The sequence below is a fragment of the Lemur catta genome, chromosome 14 (assembly GCF_020740605.2).
Source record: "Lemur catta isolate mLemCat1 chromosome 14, mLemCat1.pri, whole genome shotgun sequence".
NCBI lineage: Eukaryota > Metazoa > Chordata > Mammalia > Primates > Lemuridae > Lemur > Lemur catta.
In genome coordinates this window covers 34,298,870-34,317,316 of record NC_059141.1, presented here as the reverse complement: position 1 = coordinate 34,317,316, position 18,447 = coordinate 34,298,870, and the positions used below count along the sequence as shown (strand labels likewise).

The window sequence follows — 18,447 nt, the reverse complement described above, 5'->3', positions numbered from 1 at the left end:
AAAAAAAAAAAAAAAACAAAAACAGAACAAAAAACAAAAACCTTACAGTGACACGGTAAGGGGCGGAGAGGGGCAAAGAGCACTGCATGGGACTGACTAATGAGTACCACAGGAGTCACATGCCTTGACCTTTCCTAAAATAGTTCAGGGGGCAGAGCCATGGTGGAAAGACTCATGACTTCCACCAACATCATCTTAAGCCTTCTAACGGCAGGACAAGAACACGTGTCTATGGTGATGAACTGAACTAATAAATAGAAGCTGAAGCTAACCAATAACAAGCTAATGCACAAACTGAAGTCTTAAGACCCCTAGGGTACTTCCTGGTATTATCTGACACATCTGTTCAATTCTATTTCACTTCCTTCTTCTTGTTCCTTTTTTCTCCACATTCTTGCATTCTTCCTTCTCAATCTACTTGATTTAGTTGGGTGAAGAGATGGACCAGTTGATATTCACATCCTTGTACTCTCAAGGTCAAAGTATATATGTTCTAAGTGGATGTCATCAGGGATGAAGAGAAAGAAAAGTTGTGGAAGCAGTGAAATTTACTGGGGCAGTCAGTCTGGAAAGGGGAATATTTATCAATACAGATTCTCCAAAAAAGATTCTTCATCACCTACTTTTAATGGGGTGTCATAATTTTTTTTGAGCAGAATTTTACTCCCCTCTGAAAGATCTTATTTTATAGTCTTGTAAAAATACTCAATGACTGTCACTGCTGATTACACAACACATTCATATAAGGACATTTGAAAAAAATGGAGACATCTAGGCTCCATGTAGCATCTTTTGAATCAGAATCTAAAGGGTTTGGGGCAGGGCATCTGTTTATTGAAAAGGCATGGTAGGTAATTCTGGAAGCCAACTAGGACAGAGAATGATTGGTATGTTTTTCTTCATGACTTCCTTTCTCTAAGCTGATCATAACACTATCTAAAGTTTGGTCTTAAAAGAAGATGCACATAAAGGTTTGAAAAGTAGCCATGATGAGTATCAAAGAAAATGTGGTTTTCCTGGAAAAGTCGTACACATTTATGAACACTTAAAAAACTTGAATATTTTTTACATAGCTCCATGTCTTAAATATCTAGTATACCTTTCAGTCGTGTGCCAATGAAGGGCTACATGTCCAAAATTTGAATCCACTTCACAAATATATAACCCTTATACTGAATAACTTTCATTCTGGTGTTTATTTTTTTAAATAAACCCTTGATACATAAACAGAAAAGTGAACATATGGATTTATGAACCTGTTAAAATAGATCTAATATTTATACTTTTTTAAAACTTAAAAAAAAATTTAGAGATGAGATCTTGCTATGTTGCCCAGTCTGGTCTCAAACTCTTGGGCTCAAGCAATCTCCCTGACTCAGCCTCACAAGTAGCTGAAATTTTTAATTGATGCTATATGTTTTTAGAAAATAAATCTAGCTTACAAGAAAATTTACTGGGCAAAACTAGAGATCGCGTGTAATGCAGTTTAAATGGATTGATTAGAATTAATGAAAACAAATAAAAATAAGTTTTGGAGGTGACTGCTACCACTAAAGATTCAACACAGTGTTTCTGCTTACAGTTTTGCTCATAGAATGACTTACATCAGAGATTCTGCCTTAATAAGAACCAACAGTGGCCAAAACATAGTAATTTGGCATTTCAGAAGTAACTAGATGATTATTATCATGTGTGAAATGGATGGTTATTCTAGATAACCCTTAACTAATTCTGAGATCCTAAGGAAAAAACCTCTTACATTTCTCACCATGGAACTGAGCCCACTCAATAATTTCATTGACAAGCTTTCAAATACATCTTGCTAGTCATTTAATGTGTGACCCAGGCCATGACTCAGAGGCTGGAGCAATTATGGGTCACTGTTTTACTAACTTAAGCTGGGAAGGTTTTTCTTTTGTATGTGTGCCAATTAAGTTACACTTGATCAAGAACTAAAATAGAGCAAAACAACTACTACTAATGCTAAGTGGGTATAATCACAGTGCCTATACTGTTAAACAAGGTTTAATGAGATAATATAGGGAAAGTACTTATAGCCTTTCATGTCATGTGGAAAGGGCTAAATAAATACTAACGCAGATGGTGGTTATGCTGGTCACAGCAGTGCACCTATGGAGATTAGAACGTTGTATCGGGAGTCCTTTGTCTTTGATGTGATATACCAAAAAATTGTCTCATCCTTCCAACAATAAAACATCCCAGAATTGTATGTGTTTGTGTGTGTGTGTGTGTATATATATATATTTTTTTTTTTTTGAGACACCCTGTCACCCTGGCTAGAGTGCAATGGTATCATCATAGTTCACTGCAGCCTCAAACTCTTAGGCTCAAGGGATCCTCCTGCTTCAGCCTCCTGAGTAGCTGGGACTACAGGCATGCACCACCATACCCAGCTAATTTTTTTCTATTTTTTTGTAGAGAAGAGGTCTTACTTTTGCTCTGGCTGGACTCAAACACCTGAACTCAAGTAATCCTCCTGCCTCAACCTCCCAAAGTGCTAGGATCACAGGCATGAGCCACTGTGCCTGGCCTATATATTATTTTAAAAGAACATTCCTCTTTATAGGTGCAGAGGATGCTAATAATTGTTACTTATTCTATAGCTTCACACAATTTCCTTCAGACAATATTTTTAATAAGCTATAACCTGCTCTTCACTACTTTCATAGAGGGAAAAGTACATGGGGTGGTGGAGATTAGACCATGGTATTAATGACATAACAGATAGATTTGCCCAGAGACAAATCTCACCTTTATGGCCACAGCTTATCTTGAAATGTGGCACTGTCTCCAAAATAAGAGGACCAAGCAAGAGTATGTGAATGGCTCAACCACCTACTACTAAAGGAAACAATTTTAAGTGTGCAGAGGCTCAGCGGAATCCATCTCTAAATATAAACAATGATACCTGTAAAGCCAAAAGTGCTACAATTCAGTACAATACGTTAATAATTATCTACTCTGCAGGGAATTTTATAGCTCAGAAATGATCTCTCATCCATTTCTTTATTTTACCCGCTCACTGGCCTATAATATTGACAAGACAGCATTCACTATCCCCCACTGACAGATGAGTAAACTGAATAACAGAGAATTTAAATTATTTTTTTTTATTTTTCCTGGGATAACTAAGTTAACAAGAGGCAGAGCTAGAGCTTGAAAACAAAAATTCTCATTCTAGTCCAGTGTTCTCCTTATATCAGTTGATTTCACTTAAAATGACTAGTACAGAACATTTTACCCTACATTTTACCCTACATGTTGGAGGCTGATGTTATTTTATAACTTTATTTATAGAATTCGAAAGCCTAGGTATAGAAGTACACCTGTGCGAGGTCATAAACACAGAAGGCAGGCAGAATTGAAATCAGGTTTCTGTTTCACAAGCCTGATGCGTAATGTAACAGTGAATTCCTACATCTCAAGTCTCAGCAGGTATATTCATGGATTCCTTCATACCTCCTATAGCTGGAGCTTCTACAGGTCAAATTGTAAAAAACAGTGTTCTAAACATCTTATTTACAAGTGTCAGCCATCTAATTAGTTTTTTCAAAAAACTACCATAATTCTCAAATAAAATCTTCCCTTGTCTTGGGTTGTAATATTTCCCTCAGGATATCCCAGCAGCTCCTAAGCTCATTTCTGAAGACTCAAAAATACCCTTGTCACTCAGTAGGGGGAAGCAGGATTCTGAAAGGTAGGGTTTCCCCTATATCTTGGAAATTCTGGACTAGCTCTCTGGCCCAGAGTTGAATACCACCCTTACATACCTGCATTTAAGAATTAGTTCCATAAATTATTTTGTTCATGGAAAGTAGAGCTCTTTTCCTATCTGGTCCTTTGATGTATTTGCTTCCCCCTTTTTTACACACTTGCCTCATATTTTATGCTATTCATTTCTTCCCTCAAGTTCTAGGTGAGTGGTATGATTAATCCCAGCAAAGAAAGCCTCAGCGCTAATGCTAACACATAGCCAGTCATGACAGCAGAAATCAAGTACTCACCTTCTTTTCTGCTATTTTTGTTGGCAAGATTCATGCACAGCAGTTTCTTTTTCACTTTTTAAAACATCATATATGGCCTATTTTTCTTTTACCTAAATCTGGTTTCAATAAAATTAATAAAGTCAGAGTTCCTTTGTGTATATGACTATTAATGATAACTATTGTTCCTTTATGTATTTCTAAATGATGGGCCAAGTTTCACAAGCTGGCTTGCTGGCCTTTCCAAACAAGGAAGGGGCCCCTCTGCAGCTCTGGTTTGCCTTTCCTCCAGAGGAAGCAGAGCATTTTAGTGAGGACTGATAAAAGTGGCTGAAGAGGTCTCACCATAAACCCTTTTAATTCTAACGCTATTTTCAACTAAACTTTTAATTAAAAAAAATTAGAATATGTATTATTTTCACTAGAAGAGAATTTGACTTTAAAAGGATTTTATTTGGAGGAAAAAATAGGCTTAGAATAATGGCTTAAATACTAATTTCAAATGAATCCTTTAGTCTTTTAAAAAAGAAACATCCCTATTTTTCAAAGGCCATAAATAAAGTATCCTGGCTGCCTTCCAATGCCAAATGAAATTTTAGGCAATATCCATGTAAATGCACAGTCACTTCAACAGATCTAAATTAAACTTCTAAAATCTAAGTCACACCTTCACACACAGGAAAAATCTACAAAATCCTTCAGTGAATAATCCTTTATTTATAAAACAAAGATGGAGGTTTCAAAATAAAAGCAAACTTGATTCTCAAAGCTGGCCCTAAACAATATATGTAAAAATTGTATATTTTATGGCATTATGATAACACATTTGGAGCCCCATACTTATAGTGAACAAGAGTCCATGAAATATTTCAAACTCGCTAACTTAGGCTGCAAAGTCCAAAGTAAATCTTAACTCTTCCATCCAGTAACCTTTAATGTCTTCAAGTGATTATCCTGTTCTGGGTTTACTTAATCCTCTGGTTATAACTTGTAAAGTGACAATTCATACTCCTCCGTTTCCTTTCTCATTCTATTAGACTATAAGGTCTCTAAAAGCAGGTGTCATAGCTTGTTGACTTAGTCTCCGGAATGATGGTTTTCAATTTCTCCTTTGCCAGTTGTGGCAGACTTTATTTCCCAACGACAGGTGCACCAATATATATTCCAGACCATCTAGTCTTATTGCATGTGGCACTGATGCTCCTTCAGAAAATGTCAATCCTTGCCACTTGACAGATGTGTCCATGTCTACTGCTATTCCTCACCCACATGTAACCTTAGTGGACATTTGTAATTGGCTCAATCAGTAGAACACGGTTAAAGCCACCGTGTGTGACTTCTGAGGCTACGTCATAAAAGGCATAAAAAGCATAAAATCCTTGGTCTCTTAGATTGCTCTCTCTGTATAAGAGGCCTCTATGGAGGGAAATGAGATATGATAGATATGATTTGCCGCATGAGTAACCTTGGAAATGGATCCTCCACCCTCAGTCGAGCCTTCAAGTAATCCCATGACCTCCTCAGCTGAGCACTTTACAAATCCCTAACCCAAAGAAACCATGAGAAATAATAAATTCTTATTGCTATTTTAAACCACTAAGTTTTGGGACAATTTATTATGAAGCAATAAAAGATAATAAATATAGCAATGTAACTCTTTTAAAAATAAAGTCCAGGGGTCCTTAATATATAAAATAATTTGTTGAACACCACTGAAAACTCAGCATTTAGCAAAGTTCTTTACAAATAGCATGGGTTACATTTTCTTTCCAAATATTAAAGTATAGTTCAAGAGTTTTAAAAGCTTTCATTTTATAGTCATTTAAGTAACTCACTTTCAGATAGAATACTGGACTTAGAAAAAAAAAAAAAAACCTCCCTTAGGGCTACTTTATATCAGAGGAGAAATTATATAGGGAAATTTTTTCCTCATTAATATTGTAATGAAAGAATATGAGAGGGGGAAAAAGAACCCTAATGACCATGGGGTATGACCACTAACATCTATTTCCCACATAAAGCACAACATATAAGGCTTCCTGTTTTATTCTTGTCAACAGCAGTTTCTGAAAGGTGGAGACAGGTTTTTGTCCATAAAGTAACCAAAGAGGACTTTATAGATGAAAATCAATAAGAGTTCCTTTAATTGAAAGTCCATCATTAACAGTGAGCTGGCTGGTAGAGGGGCTTTGCCAAAAGGTTTCAGAGAATGGCGCACAATCTCCTCGGCTGCTATTCCGTATCTTCTTGTCTGAGTCATCACTGATGAGAGAGAGAGATTACCAACAGAAGACAGGAGGGCTAAAACAGACGCTGCTTCCCCCCAATGGGAAGTCAAGCAAGGTTAAACCAATCAATAATACTTCCTTGGTCATGGACCTTTATAACAGAATTTACTTTAACCCAAAGGGTTTAGATCCCTTCAACAGGCTCCAGAAAAAGACTGTTATAACCTAAAAATCTGCTTGCCTACTTGCCATGAATGAAAGATCTTTCTCTCATGCCTCACTTCCCCCACCTACTGCCGTGTGCGTCCATGTCCATCATACTGCTTGCTAAGTGCCCCTCTAATAGACAGCAGGCTCATTCAAATCGGCAAATATTTATATGGCTCCTGCCATTTCTAGACACTGTACTATATCCTGCGGCACCACCATTACTAAAACAGTCTCTTTCCTTAAGAACCATCTATGGAGAGTGTACCATGTGCTAAGTGCAAGGTGCACAGTGGTGAATTCAAAGAAGGGCTCCTGACTCTAAGGACAGGAGAGCCTAACAGAGGACATAAACGTGCCCACAGACATTCCCATGTAGACCGCCATAGTGCAGTGACAGAGCTACACACATGGTGCAATGGGAGTCTGGGAATTGCCTCCGAGATGGAGATCAGAAAGAGTCAAGTAAATTTATCTAGGAGAGAAAGACATCTAAACATATATATCTAAAATTTATAGTGAAAAGCAGAATTAGAGACACATGTACAAGATATGGGACTTGACCAGAGGTGAAGTGGGACAGGAAATGTAAACCGAAGAGACTACAGATGACACTTGAGTTGTGTTTGAAAGTACAAATAGTAGTTCAAAAGGCAGAAAGAGGCAGAGGAAAGGGCGTGGGGGATAGAGAAGGCATTCTGTGTGGGGGGTGGGCACAGAGATATAAAAATGATGCAGCACCTTTTAGTACCGAATATCATGCGAAGTTTAGGGCTTACAGCTCTGAAGAATGATTTATTCTGTTTACAGATAGCCTTTCATGGGCAGATGACTATAGCACGGACAGTCTTTGAGTGCAAAATGTAAGCTGATTTTCTATCTTGGACCTCATAGATTTTTCTTCCTGAGCATGGACAGCATATACAATTGTTTGACTCAGAACAGTGACATTACAAACGGCTTCCCTCACAAAATAAAAAAAGAGGAAGAAAAAGAATCAAGATTGCTCTGGCAGTATTTTCCTCAACCATTCTGGTTCACCTACATTCGCTTACTAGAATCCTCTCTTTCCTTTACAGTGATCTTTGCCACCAACACAGTAGCAAAGCTTTAAAATAAAACTCCTGAGGTGTGCAGTGTGTGGCTTCTGCTTAATAAGCTGAATGCTATCACGGGAGGAAAAAATGTTATTGTCATAGTGAACACAGGACTAAAAAGATGTGCAGGTTTAGCAGGATCTGTCTATATAAAGAAGCGCTAACATTAGCAGTGCTGTAACTCAGGTTTTTCCCACTCTTTTCCTACAGAAATAATCTGCAGTTCTCCACAGTGAAAACCCGGGTGTCAAGAACATCCCATTCACAACACAAATGTGATGGTGGCATCCACGCTGGCATACACTACTATCATCGGGATCCATATTTGCAAAGATGAAACCCGTCAAAGACCGGTCACCCGCATTAAAAATCTTAGGCAATTTTTCCTTTATAACTAATTAAATAACCTTTAAAAATAAATTCGGGGCCCAGCTTTATTTTTACAACTTCCACCAGACAATCTTTTCAGAAAGAAAAAAATTCACAAGTAGGAAGGTTTGTTAAGCAGGCTATGTTATCAGGATGGTGATTTCTTCGCTGGGCCTGTTAGCTTTCTCTTCAAAAAGGGGAAAAAAGCAACAAAGCTTTCTCTGATTAATGCTCCAACACTGATTTAATTTTGGTATCTAGGAAAAGAAGCATAGTGTGGAGGAGAAAGAACTGTAGAATACAAAGGCTATTTCTATTGAGAACCTACAGGATAATCTTGGACAAGTCACTATATACACGATTCTAGTTTCTCTTCTGCAGAGTCTGAAAAATCATCCTTTAGGGATGTTCAAAGGAATTTTAAAAATTAGTACAAGTCACTTCACATTTCTGGAGGGTCCTCAAAGAATGTAAACAAAGCTAAAAGATTGAGGGGTTCTTTAATTTATTACATGCCCCTAAAATACAGATGAGAACAATAGTAGTAATAATGAAAGCTATCCTTGACTGAGGACTTACTATGTACCAGGCACCATGCTAAGCGCTTTATATATGTATTGCTTGATTTCACAATTAAACAATCCCATGTGGTATGAGTCAATAAATGGATGGGAAAATTAAGGCTTAGTCATATCACAAATCTCCAGAAATCATATGGCTAATAAAGGGAGGAGTCAGACCTCAAATTCACATGTCTAACTCTGAAGACTGCTATGCCACTGCTATGCCCAGACTTTTGCTAATCATGCTCAGATGGAGGGTCTCTTCAGACTTTCAGCATCGGAGCCTACACAGCAGAAGTGGAAAGACACTTCATCTGTTTTTTGATACCTCTGATCAAAACAGACAAGTCTTACTGGCTTGTTCATTTCTTGCCACCTAAAGGTTTTCAGTTCTTTTGAAACACATGATATATCATCCCTTCCCTATGCCACTTAGCCTAGCTCCTTTAAGAGTTTGCATATTATAAAGACCTGGAAACAAAGCAGCTTTGGTCAGATTTGTACATTTATTAGTAACTATCTGAAAGCAATGTGTAAGAGAGAAAAACTGCACAACACAGGGCATAAAGTGGGAGATCCATCCAACTGGAAACAGGATTTTAAATAGACACTTCTGACTTCAAGTCTCTAGTGATTTTTAGACTTGCTATACTGTATTGTTCAGCTCTAACTATGTATGCCAAAATAACACTTTAATCTCAATTTATAGGTAAGAAATATAGAATAGAATGAGAAGTATTTAACATCTCATCCAAGTTTTTAGAGGTAGAACCCATCCCTCTCACCCCCTCCAAGACCAATATTCGCCTGGTATCTCCTATACTCAATGTTTCTTCATCATTTATGTTAGGAATTGAGATGTTTGTACCTTTAATGTCCTTGTCATTAAGTCAGTCTCTCTTAGGGACAGTATATGGAGAAGTGTCTGAGGACATGTGAGTCTGACTGTCTGAATTCACATCACTCACCCAGCTCCACTTGTGGAAACTTCTGCACTTCTACTATGTGAATGATAATAGAACCTCACAGGATTAACTCAAAGAATTAGACAGTGGCTGGCACAGAAGTGTTCAAAGATGATTTATGGTTATTATTATATGAGCCCAAGGTTTATCCTTCCTCTCCTTAACCCTATGGTATTTATGTTCCTTAAAATTATAATTATATGACTGCATCTTGCCTTTGCCTTTTCAATAGAAAGCAAGCACATTTAGGGCAGGAGCTGTGCCTTATAAATTATCTATCCAAGTTGGTGGTTCTCTGTATTTCCTGGTACACCACTGAAAGTCTCTGGAGAGAGTGTGTATCCAGCTTAAAGACACACATGCACATACACACATACATATATGCACAAAGAATATGAACTCAGGCCATTTCTTATTTTCTCTGTATAAAATATTAGAATTCTTATTTAGGATTTTAGAAAATAGAATCTGTGTCTTAGCAAATATCCTTGCTTTCACAATTAGGTCAGAGATGATAACAGGATGGTTTTAAACTCTCACCTTGACAATAGGTCAGTGGGCATAGCCTTCCACTGAAACCCACAAACACACACACACTTCCAGGTCTAGAGGAGAAAGCACCATTCGGAGGTGCAAGATGTGCTCCTTCCAGCAGGTAAGTTACTCCTCTAAGCCTGGGAGTCCTTACTGATGAAGGGGCGGCAATGCAGTGCTTTCCTCAGTGTCGGTGGAAGGTGTAGGTAATACTGTGAAGTACTGGGCACCAGGCCTGGCTTACGGTAAGAGATTATTAACATCATCTCACCACAGGAGCAAGTATAATGCTGCCAAGTGAGCTGTCTTATACCCTTCTAGCTTTCAATTTCACCTGCTATCAATCAGTAGATTTTTCACTAGCCCAAAATGATATCATATAGGGGAAAAATGAATAAAGAGCTAAGAAACCCCTACACAAATCAAGGAAATTCAAATGTTGTGACAGACCAGTCACGATGAAAAATGGATGCAGTCCACTTCACTCAGTTTTTTTATGCTGATGGGATCTGTCAGAATAAGTGGCAAACCTGGAGGTAAGTGCAATAGATCAAGTCAGAGCGAGAAATGAAGCCAAGATCTGGTTCTCACTGGACTTCCCTGGGGCTTCACTACAGACCAGTCCCTAAGAGTCAAGATAAGTATCACCTGCTAAGAGAGACAATCTGGTTAAAAACTTTAAAAGGAGAGTTTATTTCTTCAGTGAATAAACATCATCGTGTGGGATCTCTAGTGTACTTGTTTTATGTTTCTAGGCAGCATTTTTTTTTTTTTTTTTTTTTTTTTGAGACAGAGTCTTGCTGTGTTGCCCGGGCTGGAGTGAGTGCCGTGGCGTCAGCCTAGCTCACAGCAACCTCAGACTCCTGGGCTCAAGCGATCCTCCTGCCTCAGCCTCCCGAGTAGCTGGGACTACAGGCATGCGCCACCATGCTCGGCTAATTTTTTCTATATATATATTTTAGTTGGCCAGATAATTTCTTTCTATTTTTATTAGAGATGGGGGGGGGGTCTCGCTCTTGCTGAGGCTGGTCTCGAACTCCTGACCTCGAGCGATCCACCCGCCTCGGCCTCCCAGAGTGCTAGGATTACAGGCGTGAGCCACCGCGCCTGGCCCTGGATTGTTTCTTGATGAAGAAGGTAAGAGTAAAATTCCAAGGCACTCACCTGGAGGTTTTTATTGCTAACAGGTCACCTTAAGTATAGGGGAAATTACTTAAATTCTTAGAAAAGTTAGTTTTGTATTGGAAGATTACACATTTAGTTGGTTGCCGTGTCAATATTCCACTGAAGTACTATTAACAGAGAAGACAATGACCGTGCATACAGGTTTGGACCAGTAGGGTGTGTAGGGGAGGTGGGGTGCACAGTAAACCTGGTGTGTGGGCTAAAGTGGCCTTTGGTGTACATTTTTAAATAATTTTCTTATTCTAATGTTCTATGTTTATTAAATTTTAAAATAAGGTTTAGAATGACTTTCTCTTAAATTGTTTTCTCCCAATTTTTTTTTGATTTTTATGTTCTGATAAGATATGCCAGATTTGGCCAGTAGATCCTTGTATCTCCTGTTGCACCACTGTGAATCCCAGGAGAGAATGTGTACCTAGTTCAAGAAATATAGTTTAAATGATTATAAAGTTTTTTAAAAAAAATCTTTTTCCATTTTAGACCCAGAGACACAGGTAAACAAATTCAGCTGGAAGTCCATAAAAGGGACAAAAAATTTTTGTTGAAAATCAATGACAAACCATTACACTTTCACTACAAGTGGCATTACCAGTTTTTCTGTGGGGCGAGTACTGACTAGCTGGTCAATCAACAAATACCATCTTACTGCCAAGTAGTTTATTCATAAGGTCAAGTTTCATGAATGTATCAAGAGTTTGGGGAACTGAGGTGTTCGAGGTATGTTTCCTTTGTGAGGGAGAACACTGTAGATTGTCTACTGCTTCCCAATGCCTTCCACTCCCTAAGCTTCTCCCTTGTTAAAAGAACCCTAATTGTATTCAGACGTTCACTCTTCTTCAACATAATCCAGGGTTAGATGCCCAACTTCAGTTCCCAGGGTATGTCCTCATTAGCCTTAGATAATCAGTGTGTTGACATTCATCTAGTGCCTCCTCTTGACCCGGGGGTGGGCGGGTATTCTAAATTGTCTTGGTGGTAGGGAAAAGCTGCTCTTTCCACCTGTTTCACGAACTGGGAAGCAGGCAGCCTGTATGGTCACTGGCACTCATCTGCGACCCTGAGAATAACCAGACTCAGGACGCTGCCAATGCTGAGAGAGGCAGAGTGGTGAGTGGAAGCAACCTGGGTCCTCAGCAACATCATCAAGCTGCTGACTGCACCAAGCTTTGAAGCCCATTTTATGTCTGCAAAATAAATTTGTTATTGAATAAGGAAGTGTGAGTGAGGAGCTTTCACTGTTACTTTCAGTCAAAAGCATCCCATTGTTTCACTGGAGAAAGACTGCAGAAGAGTGCTACAAAGTCTTCATTCAATTTAAGAGAGCCCCACACATATAAGAGGGGAAAGTTGGATATGGTGAGGCAGCATTCTATTTATAATGCCCACAAAGTACCATGCCATTATAATTGGAAAATATCATCTAAAATCAAATATGCTTTACAGATGTCAAATTCAGTGAAGTTATACTCACACAGAAAATATCATTTTGATAACTAGGAAAGTGATTGCATTTTTTCATATAACCCATAATTGGCATAACATCTCAGATAATTCTGCCTTTAACTCTGGGTACCCCAACATATGTCTATATGTCCCTCAAATCACTAATTTTGCTATAAAATGTCACATAAAACAGTTGTTTGATTTTACTTAGATTGGTGCATTTCCTCAAAATTTCACTTAAAGCATTCAACATAGTTTCATAAAATAAACTTTTTTCCATGCTCAATATATCCATATCTATGTATGTATACTATAAAAAATTAGTATGATTCGTTAGCACTCTAGATGCAATCTTAATTTCTTTATTTACATGTGGGAATCACAGCAATTCCTTATAACTCTCACTAGAATGCTGGAAGCATAAAAAATAATGAAACGTATAATACATATTTTGTTCCTAAAAGACATACTTACATTTTTCTTCAAATAAAACACACTGCAAATCCATTTTTAAAATAAACAATATAGACTATAGTCCCAACTACTTAGGAAGCTGAGGCAGGAGCATTGCTTGAGTCCAGGAGTTCAAGACTAGGCTGGGCAACATAGTAAGACCCTTGTCTCTATAAAAACATTTTTTTAAAATTAACAACATAGACACATGTTATTATTTTCAGGTTATGTTCTGTTTTTATTTTTCCTGAATGACATTCTATGCCAATCTAAAGTTTGAAATCAATTACCAGAGAACGGAATTCCACAATGATTACCAAACTAATGTCTTAGAATTCAGCCTCTTTGTGGGGTTTAACTTAGAGCAAACAAAAAGCATGTCTTAAAGTGACAGCTATTGGAAATATCCCACAGAACAAACTAACAGTGATAAAGTAACAGTTTATAATACCAGCTGGACTTCCATAGAACAAAGTTAGTTAAAATGGACAGAGCATCAAGAGCCTTGAAATTGTTACCTAATACGCTAATGTAACCTGTACCAATAATAATCTCCAGAAGAAACATCAGTAACTTTCTCCCTGAAATCAAGGGCAAGATCCAGAACTCATGGTTGACAGTCCATCAGAATTTGAATCATCCAGTAGCAAGGCCACTGTTACACTGTACTGTAATTGTTGCTCTCATCAGCATGTTAACACCTTAAGAGTGTCTGGCGCAAAGTGCATGCTCAATAAAAGAATGAAAAATAAACAAACAAAAATTGAGTATTTTGTAGAGTCCTCAAAGCTCTTATAAAAGATAAGGTTATTTCCTTTACTTGCCTGTTTTATATCGTTTGCATATTCCAAATGAGATTAAGCCTGGAATTTTCAATCTGGCCTCTGAGAGCTAATGAGTAACCTCAAAAGTGATTATTGCCCGCTCTACACTTCACAAAGAAGCCTATTAGAAGCTACATATTTACTCTCAATTAAATATCCCCTTGCTAACTATATATACTGTGGCTTTGCTTTAGGCTGAGGTTATATAATTAACTGGACATGGTAACACTCATGTTTCTCAGAAATCCTCATTAACAGTTACCTATTATTTATTAATAAAAAATGGGCAGCAAATTAGGCATTATTTATAAAATACAGTCTGGAAGGCAATAATATTTCCAAACATGGGTTCATGTAGTGGAAGAAGATTAAAACCATGTAGTGACAAAATGACTTGAAAGTACTGGATTAATTATTTAAGTCAGTAAAGAATGTGCTATGATGTTAGAAGCATTGTACAAAATAGGGTAATTTCATATCCCTTTCATGTGAAAAATTTATATTCTAAGATTTCACATATTTTAAAATTGTCTGTTAGATGCAGCACCCATTCTTGGCTCTCTGGTTATATTCCACCAAGAACTGCTCATTATTCTTATTTTTTTGTAGTCACCAAAAGGAACCCTTGGAGAGGTAGACTAATTAGTACACCTATTAGTCTGTAACAAACTATTAAAATAAAAAAGTCTTGTTATTTCTGTGTATATATACATTTACAAGCAAATTGAAGAAATCCCAGTGTTCTTATTGTGCATGAATTTTGTGGACCAATTAGTGTGAAATGCAATTCGCACTAATTCATCGGGGGCAAAGGGAGCATGCAATTACCTTGACTTGTTAATTTAGCATTTTATAGTAAATTGCTAATATTGAGCATTTTTTCCCAGTGGTAATAATACTCCCTTGTCACGGGAAGACAATCTAGGCAGTAACATCATAAACCTTCTCTTCAAATCCCCATTTTATACTACATTTCAAAGAGTGAAAAACAAAAAATGGGGACAGCTTGTATTCACATCTCTCACTATATCGCTCTCTTTCTACTAAAAGATAACTCTAAAGTTATATTGTAAATTACCATTCACATGCTTTTGACCCCAACTGACAATGTTAGAATCATCACTTAGGCAGAGCAATTGAGATTTGGTGAGGTTGACATTGTATGTGAGTAAGATTCTAATGTTCAAGCCCTGAGTGTGTCCAAAGGTAGAAATGTTCAGAAGAGCGAGCAGTAATTTCAAGACATACAAATGTATTTCCAGCACACAGTATCTAGGCTTTTCCTTTAGTACTACAAATGCTCTACCAGTTGATTCCCATTGAGCTTCTAGGTGCTGTGGAAGAAACACTGAGCTACATATGAGGGGCACTTGACTGGTAGCACAAAGACCTGGGCTCCAATCTGGCTCCATTGTTCCCTGGCCAAGTGACCTGGAGAACCGCACAATCCTGCTTTGCTTATTTATTTACTGGGGGCCAACCTTATACTAACATGCTAGGTAGGAGTAACATATGTTGACTACATAGTTCATAGATTTTTAAGTCGTTATATGTGAAAATTAAGTGAAAATAACTCATAAAACTATATTTTATAAAAACATGAGATATTATTATTGTCAATTTTTTAAACAAATGCATAGGTAAGAGATCTACCAAACTAGGTATTATATATTCCTAAATATGCTTTTTATGCCAAATAAATATTTTAAATAAAAATGGTAGAAAATGTTATCATGATGTTTTTGACAGCAGTTTTTACCTTGGTTATTAATCTCACATATGCACTGGGAAGGCAAAACTGCAGAATGCCACATGTGTCCAGAGCCCCATGCTAACAAATAACCACATGCAGCTGACATCCCAGAGGGCAAGGCAGTGGAAGGTCATTGATTGAACAGTAGCCAATCTGTAAGCTAACTAGGAGGGACGATAGTGATAATTCCCTCTCCCCAGAGCATGAACTGGAGATACAGAGAATCAAGCTAAGTGGTAGTGGGGACAACAGAAAAAAGATTTACAAAAGAGTACAGACAACAGGAGTAACTGATTCATGTTGCTGAAAGAAATTCCAAGGCTGAAGAAACTAAGGTGGTAACATGGAAGGCTCATGTTGTAGTGAATTTGGGGCAAATATCCAACTATCAAACTAGTTCAGTTTACTTGAAGCCCAACTGTATAGCAGTTTCTCTATTTTCTATGAAGTCCAGTTTAGCTTCTATGCCTGGATTCCTACTGAGTGTGGCCACAGGATCATGTTTATTGTCTTTCTGACGTTCACATTTCTCATGGATCAGTCCCTTCCAACTTTTACTGCAAGGACTTAATGTTACTGCAAGCCAAAAGAATCCAATGCAGATGAATACCCACAGAATGAACCCTGAGCACTTGTTATTCTTCATATAGCTGTGTTGCTTTAGGACAAGAAGCAATAAATATAATTGCTAATGTTTTTTGGAAATAGAAAGCTATTTTGATTCTCTGAATTTATTACCTGTGATAGTATTTGAGATATTTACAAGCCTATTGTATAATATAAATAAACTCTATTTTTGGTGACAGCAGAGTACAGAAGTGACTAGGATGGTAATTAGGTCTGTATCTAATACAGTAGAATTTAAGCAGAGCCAAAAAGGAAATCAAATGTGATGACTCAGGACTTTGATATAGATTTAGGAAGTCATCCAGGAAATTTTGAATTGGCAAACAAATAAGTTTCTGATACTGACTCTGATGTTTTACTTTATTTGAAAATAGTTCTTGTTTCTCTCTGTTTTAATTCCATGTCTCTTAGAAAGTTTGATCACATCTTGTCCGTTCTGTGGTATTTCTCTGTCTAAAGAGGTGAAAAGAATTGAACTATTTCTCTTAATCCCTTAAAACCTTTCTCTGCTCTGTAGGATTGTTTTTCTAATCTTAAAATGAGAATCCCCTTGTAATGAAGGTTGGACACAACCACCCCTTGACATACAAATCCACATAGACTCATTCCTACATCTCTTACTGCTTGTCCTACAAATAACCATTAGGGGTTCTCACCTCACTCCAGGATAAGATGAGGTATTACCATCGTGCCCAAATTTAGGATTCAATAGGAAGGTCCTCTAGGCTAAAAATATGTCATCTGCATCCCTGCCTTCTTTCTGGGCTCTGATACCTGATACCTTGGAACTCTCTTGTTCTTTTAAATCACTGTTACAACTGTTTCCTATGGCATATCAAGTGCCAGGAAGAGAAACTACATTAAATCACATGTGGCTATAACACAATATGAAACGACTTGTAGATACACTTTACAGTATCAGGTAGAACAACAAGCATTTAGGTTCCCAGCCCCAGGACACTGACTAGGGAAGCCAAGACAAATTAGAGGAAACATAAGCAGAGTACCACAGAGAGGTCAGAAGAAAAGGATATGAAAAATTAGAAAAAAACCCACGCTTTACCTCTGTTTGCTCTGCCTTTCTCACGCACAGCCTTTGCTTAACCACAGAACGTTAATCATGATAAAAATAACTTTCCGCTGACTTTTACAACATAAAAATCTCAAAAGAATAGCCTGGTTTCCTTTTTCTAACACAAGCCAATGTAGATATTTAAGATAATGATTCGTTGAAATGTGCCTTTTTTAAATTAAGTGATATACTGTCTCCAAAATCCTTTGAAATACAAATCTCTCTCTTTCAGTCACCTTTTGCTAAATCCCTTTACTCCCTTAATTAACTCTAAGGCAATTTAAACACCAGAATATGTATTTGACACCACCAGCTGTGATTATAAAATATGGATATTTTATGGAAATCAGTTTGGTTTCCTACCAAGTGCATGGAGCAGAGACTCTTTGGATGAATGGATATTATGAATTGGGTAATAGAAAAAGGGTCTGAGGGGATTTTTTTTTTTTTTGTTAACCAGCTGCATGTGGGGGTCTATTGAGATGTAGAGTTAATTATTAAGAACTTTGGTTCTCAACCTTCTTAATATAAAGTGACCTTCCTACCACACTCACCCATTATACTGTCTTATTCACTTTTTAAGTGTATGTTTTTAATATGACTTCAGACATTCTCTAGGGTTTTCTATTGACTATTATTGCACTGAACTTTTTTCAAAGAAAAAAATCCTTAGCTAGTTTTCTAGAAATCTCAATGCACAAAGTTAGGTCTTCTCTGAAGAACATACAGCTTTAATGAAACAATGAGACATGTATTGGTTTGGCTTAGAAGTGATTTGATATAGTAATTTCTTTTCCTAGTAAAGTATCATGACCTGAAAGAGACTTTGCAATTCAAATCCAAATGGCTTTAAATCTTTGCATATTCATGTATGTTTAACATGATTATAATAGCAAGAACTTCAAAATGAAATAAACATTTGGAAATTTGTAGGCACACAAACTGTGAATAAAAATGCAATCTTAACATAGATTGAATTGAGAAGAGGGAGATGACTTAAAAGGATTAAATGATTAAAAATGAGTTCAGCAAACTCAAAACCTTGTTTATCAGTTAAGTACAATAAATTCTTAGAAACAACCTCTTAAAAAAACATGGTTGAGAGTTACAAGCATGTAAAAGT

General features: G+C 37.2%; 1 protein-coding gene across 2 annotated transcripts in view; it reads right to left on the bottom strand.

Moving 5' to 3' along the window:
* Nucleotides 1-18,447, bottom strand: part of PRKG1 (protein kinase cGMP-dependent 1) — a 1,158,333-nt gene that overhangs the window by 827,749 nt on the left and 312,137 nt on the right. The gene's annotated exons all lie outside the window — the stretch shown is intronic.